Source organism: Oryza glaberrima, chromosome 4, assembly GCF_000147395.1.
Source record: "Oryza glaberrima chromosome 4, OglaRS2, whole genome shotgun sequence".
Taxonomy (NCBI): domain Eukaryota; kingdom Viridiplantae; phylum Streptophyta; class Magnoliopsida; order Poales; family Poaceae; genus Oryza; species Oryza glaberrima.
The window spans coordinates 27,946,218-27,956,575 of record NC_068329.1 but is presented as its reverse complement, the minus strand read 5'-3'; the positions used below and the strand labels follow the sequence as shown (position 1 = coordinate 27,956,575).

Sequence of the window (10,358 nt, the reverse complement as noted above, 5' to 3'; positions counted from 1 at the left end):
TTAAAACTTTGGCCAGAGATTGTCCTAAACGTCAAATATTTTTAACTGAAGGGAGTAATTGATAAGGGAATATAACGGTCTGCCCAGTTCACAAAAACTCCTTTGCAATTCACTGGAACTGGGAAGAGATTGCTATGGTACTAGAACAAAATCAGCCTATCACCGAATGTTGAAGCCATCGATGTCATATCCATTCAGCTCAAATGCTTTTGACACTCCCCTTCTTAATGAAATTTGGTCAACTGCTCTGTAGTACAGACGTGCTTTAGTGTCTGGCAGGCAGCATCCTCTGTAGCCTGAATCTGCAGCTTGCACCTTTGTAATTTGTTTCTTGTGACTTTTTTCCCCTTTCTTAATAAACTTCGGCTGGCTTCCGCCAGCCCGGCGAAAAAAATAAATTTTTTTGGGCTACGCGAGACGCGTATTTTTTATTAAGAAGAATAAAAGTATTTACAGAACGGCCTGAAAAATAAAAAGAAAGGGACAGGGTACAGGAGAGGGGAAGAGAAAAGTAGAAGCCTAATCTCCCGAATGATTTGGCGACCAAAGAAGGGAAAAGTCCATTATACACCCTCGAATTTTTATGCTTGTCTAAAATACACCCCCGAACTACGAAACCGGGTATAATACACCCTCTAACTGTTAATACCGGATACTTGACCCCCTTGGGCTGTTTTACCATGGATTTTACACACGTGGATGACATGTAGGATGCCACATCAACCCTTCGCCACGTCAGCACTTATGATTATGTGGGCCAAGCCCATATTGCTGGGTTGTTGTGACGTTGCTTTTTCACGAGCGGCGGCGGTAGCGGCACTGCGAAGGCAGGGTTGAGCGGTCAGTGGCGCGCATCTCCAACAAGCAGCTGCGGTCGTCGGCGGAGGAGTTGTCGCGGGAAAGTAGCATCTCCAAGCCGCTGCGCGCGGTCGTCGGCGGAAGCCGCGCACGACCGCAGAGATGGCTAAGCAGGGAGCAAGGAAGAAGCAGCTCCGACACAAGCGCGATATAGACCTCGTCACCTCGACCTGTCGCTTGTGACCTGTGTGTGATGCTTCTCCTGTTTATCACAACTACTCATATATACTATTACTAATCTCGGCAAGCTAGTACGTTGTGCTGCTAGCTACTCATCTTTGCAGTCATGAGCATGTCAATCCCAAGGCTAAAGCTGTTCGGCTTCCATGCCTCCAAGCAGGACTGCAGGAGACGACGGACTAGCACAAGCACGAGCAGGAGCAGGAGTAGTACTCGACTGAACCGGAGAACGCGCTGGTCTGCGGCAACGGAGACGGAGCTCGATTGCAGAGGAGGAGCTAGGCGGCCAGCGATGACAGAGCTAGCTCGTAGACGCCGGTCGCGCCGACCACAGTCTGATGGAGGCGAGCCCGCTCCTCATTGAGTAAATCTCGAGCTTGCTTCCACCAAGCTAGGCGAATGGGTGCGCCAAACTCGCGGTGGTCATGGCGCTCGAGCTCCTCCCCACGCGTGTATCTTCAGTGAGCTCCGCCTCTCCACTCGGAGCTGCTTCGTCCCTGCACCGCTCCCTTCGCCGAAGAACGCCGCCCCCACTGCCGCCGTAGGTGCTGGAGCTCGATTTGGTTGCAGGCGGCGAATCTGCAGCTCCGTCAGGGACGAGATGTAGCAATGAGCATGTCAATGGGTGTGCGGCGGTCCTCGCTGGGCAGATGGATGAGCCATGCGCCCATGCCGAAGGAGAGAGAAAGAGAGAAAGAGAGAGAGAGAGTGGGGGAGGAGGAAGAAGGATCGGACTGACATGTGGGACTAACTAATCTATATAGGTGGCATCCTAGTGTACAAAAACAGTGTAGAAAACCACTCAAGGGGGCCTTTTGCACGGTATTGAAAGTTTGAGGGGGTCAAATGCCCGGTTTTAAAGTTGTGGGGTGTGTTTTAGACAAGCTAAAGAATTAGAGGGTCTAAAATGGACTTATCCCACCAAAGAACAAGCGAAGGGACTGTCATGGTCGGTATGGCTGATCTAGCCATCCGCCAGAGGTCCGCTTCCCCCATCATAGCCCTAGCTATCTCCATCCAAGGTCTGCTCTTCTAGTTGAAGACCCGGTTGTTCCTTTCCTTCCAGATTATCCATGCTACCAGTGCCGCAATTGTGTCGAACCCTCGGCGATGGTCTATAATCATCCTTTTGCGACTGTCACACAACCAGGCATGAAAGGACTGCTCATTGAGTGGTAGACATTCAGAATGACCGATAGCAGTAAGAGCAATCCACCAAAGCTGCCGAGACTCCGGGCATGCGACCAGGAGATGATCAATCGTTTCGTCGCATTGATCACAGAGGGGGCAACGATCCGGGTGCGACAGACCTCGGCTTCGAAGGCGGTCCGCCGTCCAACATCGATTGAGGGCGACCAGCCAGAGGAAGTAACGGCATCGAGGAGGGGCGAAAGACTTCCAGATTGGCTTGTGCTGGAATTGAGTTCTCCCCAAGAAGAGAACCCGATAAGCCGAGCGGGAGGAGTACTGCCCCGAGTTCTCCCAACGCCAAGAAAGCTTGTCCGGCTCGTCAGACAGCTGCACCGATCGGAGGAGCTCCCAGAGCTTGAAGTATTCAAGGATCGCTTGCATCCCTAACGCCGAGGAGATTTCGCAAATCCATCTCCTGTCGTGTAAAATTTGGTCAACTAAATCTTTCGATCGACCTGGAAAAAAAAAGCTTTTGACAAGGAACCATTGTCTGCAAAATCCATGTATGCTATTCTGTAAGAGGAAGCCAACCACAAGTCAGTGACAGTAAAAAGAATAGGACTTCTCAATATAGTACAAAAACAGAAGCACAAAACAAACAGACTTACTGTCAGCCGCCAACCAGACGATGCACAAGAATCAGAAAATTTGTCATATTTGCCCCGGATCAACACATTCGTAACTTTTAGCAAGGGCTTCTGCATCAATAATGAGCATCGTACATAGAAGTTTTTGTATGGCCAACAGTGTGGCACATTGACGACTCCAAAGATATATGCGCTGAAGCACAGCAGGCAGCACAAATATATACGAAATCTTGTCTTACTGCAGTCTACACTATACAGGAAGATCAGTTAATTACTTTAAGCTAGAGTGTGAGGGCATCAATTACTAGCTAGTGGGACAAAATGCACCAACAGCATACCTCAAGTGATTAATCAACAATTTTGTCATCAATCTTGACCTTTAGCTTCTCCGTTGCTGCCATTCGGCATTGCATAGTTAGCTCCTCGCTACAACCATCTACAGATAATAGCACCAATGACGGTGGGAGGCCCATCTCTGGCAGCCTTGCGATGCGGGGACAGTGTGAGATATCTAACCATTTGAGGGACGTAATCCTTCGTAGATTTGCAGGAAGTGGCAGGAAATTCGGCAAGTACAAAAAATGGAGCACTTGGAGAGAGGTCAGAATCTGGAGCGCTTTCTCTTGTTCCTCTGTCAGGCCCATCATCTTTGCACCACGCTTGGTTCCTTTAGGGCAGAAGCATAGCACTCTCAGAGACGTGAGTTTTTTGCAGAGAGACATGGTAAGGACAGACCCATCACTGATCTGAAGATTTTCTAGCCAAGACCAGATTTCATAGGTCGGTTGCTGTTGTGACCGAAGCTCCAAACAAAGAGGTAAGTTGGGTGAGTCGTATACTGTCAAGGACCTAAGGTTTGTCGTGGACACGAGGGCCTTGATTGAAGCAAGTGACTCGCAGTCTACAATTTCCAAGTGTTCCAGTGCCTTGGAGTATCCCAACTGTAGCGATGTCAATTCTGGACTTTCTGATATGACTAGTTGTGTGATGGTAGGGAGACATGAGAACAGATGGGACTGGAACTTGTCTGTGAGACTCGAGATCCGGAGTATTCTAAGTGACAGAGGAGGCGATGCAATCTGTCCATGCTCCAGCAGTTTGAGATCCCATGCAGCAAACAGTTTAGGACAATCAATCTCCAAGATTTGAAGAGACGGTGGAAGCAATCCAACACCCACACCAATCAACAAAAACAGTACCAGCTTGGGGCAATGCCGAATGTTAAGACGCTTGAGAGAGGTGTATCCTCGGAGTGCTCCCTCCGCTCCACCGAACTCCAGATCTGGGCAGTTAGAGATAACTAGTTCTTCCAGAGAATGCAGGATATTAGAAGGAATTCTGACCAGCTGTTCATCTCTGGCTGAGGGTGTTGTCGCTGCAGCTGCCGAACCCAAACATCTGGTGCCTTCCATCTCTGAAGGTTGACTGAACGAAAGAAATTTTATTTGTGGGCTGTCATGTAATTCCAAATGATTGAAAGACTTCACACGCGAAAGCATTTCTCTTAGCCATCTCCCTGATGTGCCACATGTCTGAACAGAGAGAAATCTGAGAGATGGGAAGACAAGGCCACTTGACATGACCAAATTAGGACAGTTCATTATAGACAATCCCTCTAAATTGATGAGCTGGTTGAGACCTTCGTTAGATAGAGAGACTAAATTAGGACAATCTTCTATACACAGCAATGTTATGCCCCTAATGTTACGGAATGCTAAGATCTTGTCATCAAGCATAATCAACTCATCAGATTTGATTGTGAAAGATCGAGAATCGCTCATCTCCATGGTTGTAAATGTTCGAGTCCCCTTTATGGAGAAGGTGGACATCATAGCAGAAGGCGGGAGAGGATGTGACACTACCAAACAAGGACACTCGCGGATGGTGAGCTTGCAGAGACTGGATAGCCACTCCTGGTCCCTTTGGGAAGTGGAAATTTGCAAAGGTGGAGAAGCTGTTATCCCACTGCAGCATTCCAGTCTTGGCATCTTAATCAACACCAACTTCTCAAGGGAAGGGATTGACAATTCACGGATGGCATGCAGGTCTATTAGCTCCAACTCATTAAGTGCCTGCATTTCTCTCAATGGAAGTGTTTCCCACTTGCTGCAACAGCATTTATGGACTATCTAAGTGATTACAAAATTGAAACGAGTATTACTCGATCATCAAAACTAAAGTGAATAAAGAACTAGTACTCCGAATTTTTATTTGATGCCGTTTTACAATGCACGCATCAAACCTTGAAATTTTAACCCACCACTAATCTATGTAAAAAAGTATTGAGTTTTCATATGTGAAAATTATATTAGTATTTCTGTCGAAAAAATATATTAGTATATTTGCATGAAAAATGCTTTCACATTATTATCTTTTTAACAGTTTCCATAAACATCTAATTAGAAAAAAGTAATGGTAAAACAAGAGCACTGGAGACTGTGTTGATGTCCTAAACAAGAAGTAAAAAAAGAATGCAGTACCTTATATGTAAACAACGCTCAATGGTAAGTTTGTAGAGAGACGGAAACCATGACTTCTGCTCAGCCTTGAAAGAAGAGCAACTTTGGAAAGGAGTAAACTCAGTCAGTTGAGGACAGTCCTTGATTGTCAATATCCTGAGATGGGAAGTCAATTCTGTCCCATAAGAACCAACACACTTCTCCAATTTTGGCATCTCAATTAAGATCAACTCTTCCAAGGAGGGAATTGAGAGTTCCACCAAATTCGACATATTGACCAATTTTAGTTTCCTAAGTGAAAGAAGCATTTCAAGATATCGAAGAACTCGCCACTCCATGCAATTCTCAAGATGAAGTGTTTGCAGGGATGTAACCGAGAGTTTACTAGAAAGCCAAGTTGGAGATGTAGGACCACTGTACCTAGTTATATGTAGAATTCTTAGGTTACAATGTGGTTGAAGACCCTCAAGCACTTCCTTTGTTCTCTCTGGTTCAAGGCTCATGATAAGGACAAGTCTTTTAGATACCCTTTATCTATCAACTTGGCCCCGCTGGCTTCTTCTTTGGACAACAGGTTCTCGAGATGAGATATTCCAAGCATTACAAGCTCATTCATGGATTGGAGTTGTCTCATCTCAAAATTACCAACATTTCGAGCCTTGAATTTTAGCTCTTGAAGAGAGGTCATCTTGCCAACACCAGCTATCGCATGGTGCACTTTGTCATGAGCAATAAGATGCCGCAGATTAACTAGATTATTCATCCTAGTTGGTACTTGATTAACATGATTTCCAGAACGACCCACATTCAATACTTGAAGATGATAAAAACTTGTCAAAGATTGAAAAAGAGCAAGATTTACAGAATCGCACACATTCAATGCTAGAGGATGAAAAGAAATTGTCAAAGCTTGAGAAAGAGCAATGCTGCCTTGGAAACAAATAATTTCAAGATAACGGAGATGATACGGATTTAAAAGATTATATAGAGAGCTGATATCGCCACTTGATACTTGAACACATAGCATTAGCAGTCGTAAACATTTTGCCTCCTTGCATAAAGCACACATCAACTTCAATAATTTTAAGCTGCATGGTCCAAACAACATCAAGCTCCTCAGCTTTTGCAAGGGCCTAGTCTTATGAATCTTCTCAAATTTCTCGCATACATCTTCGGCATGACCAGTGGTTATGATGGACAAATGACGAATACCTGGTCTAATTACATTAGACTGCAATCCATTTATTGTGGTGCATTCATTTGATGAAACCTGGTCTGCTAAGTCATGCATTAGATCATGCATAGCATATTCTGAGCCAACTTTTTGGAAAAAACCAAAATCTACTAAAGTAGCCAAATATTCCAACCCTGTTTCCTCCAATGCCTTACCTGCATCTTCACATTGCACAAAACTTTGAGATATCCAAATTTGGACCAAAGTCTCTCCAATAAAGTGGCAATCCTCGGGAAACAAAGAGCAGTAGGAGAAACAACGCTGAAGGTGGAAAGGTAGATAATCATAACTAAGTTTCAGGATAGGTATAATGTCATCATCTTTCACTTGAAGAGACTTCCATTTGTCCTGAACTGTCCTCCAATGTTCATAACTAACATCTCTGTTCAAAAGTGCACCGACACTTCTTGCTGCTAGTGGGCAGCCCTTTAGTGCTTTAGCAATTTTTTGCCCAATAGATTGCAAACTAGGCTGATCCTCATAGGCCTCATTACCAAATGCGCATGCCTTGAAGAACAGCCAAAACTCCTTTTCATCCAGACCACTGATTTGGAATTCATTCACTGTTCCTATCATTTGTGCAACCGAGTTTCTTCGAGTTGTTGCTAGCACCACACAATCGGTTACTTGATTACGTTTTAATGGAGCTAACAGCTTATCCCATCCACTACTGTCCCTGTCTTCCCACATATCATCCAATATGATAAGAAATCTTTTGCCTCTAATATTCTTCAAAAGAATCTCCTGTAGTACATTGAAACTGGTAACACCTCTGTACTCTTGTCTATCCTTACATACATGCTCTAAGATCTCAAGCGTTAGCCTTTCTTCATTGAAATTAGTGGATACACAAATCCATATTTGGAAATCAAAATGATCAATAATCCTCTGATCTCGGTATACAAATCTAGCAAGTGTTGTCTTTCCAATACCACCAATGCCAACTATTGGTAGGACAAGGAGATCACTAGAGCCCCCATTTATTAACATCTCTATTATCCTGTCCCTATCTGCATCTCTCCCATACACCTTGGGTTCAATAGGAACAGAAGTTGTCAGGCGTGTGTTCCTGGCCATTATATGCCTCTGATTTGATGTCAAACCTCGGGATGAGATCTCTAGCTGAAGAACCCCACTAACAGAATTGCCAGTTTTCTGCAAACTGTTCACTATTCTATTGATTCTCTTAGAAAAGTCACATTTGATCTCAAGAGGTAGCATGGTGCTATCAGTTGGCTCTTCCTCTTCTCGCTTCCTTTTTCTGTCAGATGAGATCCAGCTAGTAATTTTTTGTCTTGCACTGCATATTAGTTGATAAGCAGAAGATGAAATGGATGAAGCAGCATAGTTTGTCCCAGGATTATTACCAGCAGCAGCACTGCAGCCTTCACCTGCAAAAGCAAACTCAGTTTATTGTGGGAACCAGAAAGGATAACCTCCTAAGCAAAAAGGAGATGTTCCCCTGTACAAAGTTGTAACTGATAATAATTAACAATGGTTAAATCATTTGAAACTATATCAGAACTTATCAACAGAATACAAATGTGATGCCTATGTCATTTAGCTGCTCTCAAGTACATATATGAAAGAAGAAAGAAGCAGAAAGCATAGAGCAAGACAGTGTAAGTCATGAACCTTTTTCGATCTGATGTTTCAGCCGGTGGTAGTCGAGCTCCTCCATAACGTCTTCCGCATCATAAAGCAGCTCTCTTAGACTTCCCAGTGATTCGGCTAGTGGCTTGCTGTCAATACTTCTTCCCTCGGCAGCAGCAAGCACCCTCTCCACAGCCATCATCTCAAACTCCAGCTTCTTGATATCTTCAGCAAGCCCAATTTCATGAGTCCAGGCTTCCATCTGTTCAGTGAAGAAGCTCCCAAGGATGCTTTGCACCAGGCATCCTATCGCAGCATCCACCACACTGCCAACTAACCACATCATTTCTCACCACACCAAGGCGTTGGCAGCAGCAGAAGCTGGGGTTGCACAAAGGAGAAACCAAACAGATGGATTCAAAGAAAGGGAGAATGATGATGCATCAGAAAGGCCGAAAGAAACTACCAGGAAGGCAGGAAGCAAAAACAGTGAACTTTTCCAAGTAACTCTGTTGGTAGCTAGCTTCAACTAACACAGAGGCCCCAGATGAACTAATAATAACAGCTGGCCGTGAAACTGTGGGAACTGACTTGTAAGTTCGAAGCTGCACCCAGTGCGCTCACACTAACCTACTTATGACACACGCACGCGCGCGCCCACACACACACACACACACACACACACCAGTAGACCCGAGAGAAGTCTCCCCTCCACTGTTAAAAGAAAATAGATGTATATTAGGTTGTGACCACACAGAACAACACTATTATGTACTTTTCTTAGTAACGAAAAACACATGGTTTTAGTAACTGAAAAAGTCATCAACAATAAATTTGAATAAAAAATTATACATCAAAGTTGTATACTCCCTCCGTCCCATAAAAAATTAATCTAGGACTAGATGTGACATATTCTAGTACTAGGATGTATCACATTCAGTACTAGATTGGTTTTTTATGGAATAGAGGAAGTAACAGTTACCCCAATGCCGTGTCTGAATTCACTGTGATGATAGGGCTAAGGTCTGCGAGTCTTCGAGGCAGTTTCATAAAAAAGAACTAGCTGAAAAAAGAACAGATATTTTAGACTCTCCGGATGCACCGTATTGGATAGGGATAAGTACTCCCGAGCACTAGGGTACAAGCAGCAGAGAGAGAGAGAACATTACAAAGGCCATCGGTATCACATGGTTGAGGCGACTAGTCTTTGGCTTTGAATCCGGGAATGCACTTTCACAGTTTCACTGTCCCAATCTTTTGCAAATTATTTGACAGAAGATGGGATGGTGATTTGTCTGTATGCTACAAGCTCCATCGTGAATCAGCAAGAACGCCCCAGCCGCCCTGCTTGGTGTGGAAGCAGGTGGAGCGGGGAGACGGCAAGAAAAGGCGCTCCGCGTGGCGAACAGATATGATATAGAAATGCCCAAGCTCGGTTTCTGCGCTGCCGTCTCCTCATAAACAAAATGTTGATCACCCACCGTCACCTAATAAAGTGTGTTAATTTGGATGGCGAAGGGCTAGATCTGCAATCACTCTGAACCGTATTAAAATGCTACTACCAAATTTCCCTCTTTTCTCAGCGGGGTACAGAAATTTGATTAGACCACTTCATACTTTATTAGGATTCGTCTCCGACATGATAGCCACTTCCTGTGAGTAAAGCCAGCCTTTACGATATATAATTTTCTCAACTTGGTGATAAAAAGCATACCTGCTACGAATCACCATAGTCCAAATTGGTTTCACTTTTCTGCCCATCTAGCAGCCAAGCTCAATACTTCTGGAGCCCGCAAAGATGGAGACAGAACAGAAGTTGCTCCGGTATCGGCAAGGCATTTCCTCGAACATGTGGTGGGCGAGCCCCTCCACCCCTCAGCGCATCTGCAAGAAGAGGCGCCAGAGGTGGAGCGCAGAGATGCGCGCCGCCACTCTTCGGCGTCTCCGGCGGCAAACCCTCGTCGCATCGCATCGAGGGCTTTGCGCATGCGCAAGGTGGGACGGGGGATATACACGTGGAGATGGAGACAGCAGAAGGTGATGGATGGAGTCGATTGAGCCAGCTTGTGCTTGTGCTGCACTGACGGAAAAACCAAACCCGTCGGTTATAAACCAATTAATTGTGTCAATTTGAATGTCACAGATTTCGGTCTGACGAGTATTATGAAGGATATGTTAACTATTTCAAAAAGGAGACAACTTTTCTTTACTGAGAAGACGTTTTCTTTCCAGTCCACAATTTGATTTCGACGGCTA

At 44.8% G+C, this 10,358-nt stretch overlaps 1 pseudogene; it reads right to left on the bottom strand.

Moving 5' to 3' along the window:
- Positions 1 to 1,829: 1,829 nt before the first annotated feature.
- LOC127771320 (putative disease resistance protein RGA1) lies at positions 1,830 to 10,190 on the bottom strand (annotated as a pseudogene).
- Positions 10,191 to 10,358: the final 168 nt, after the last annotated feature.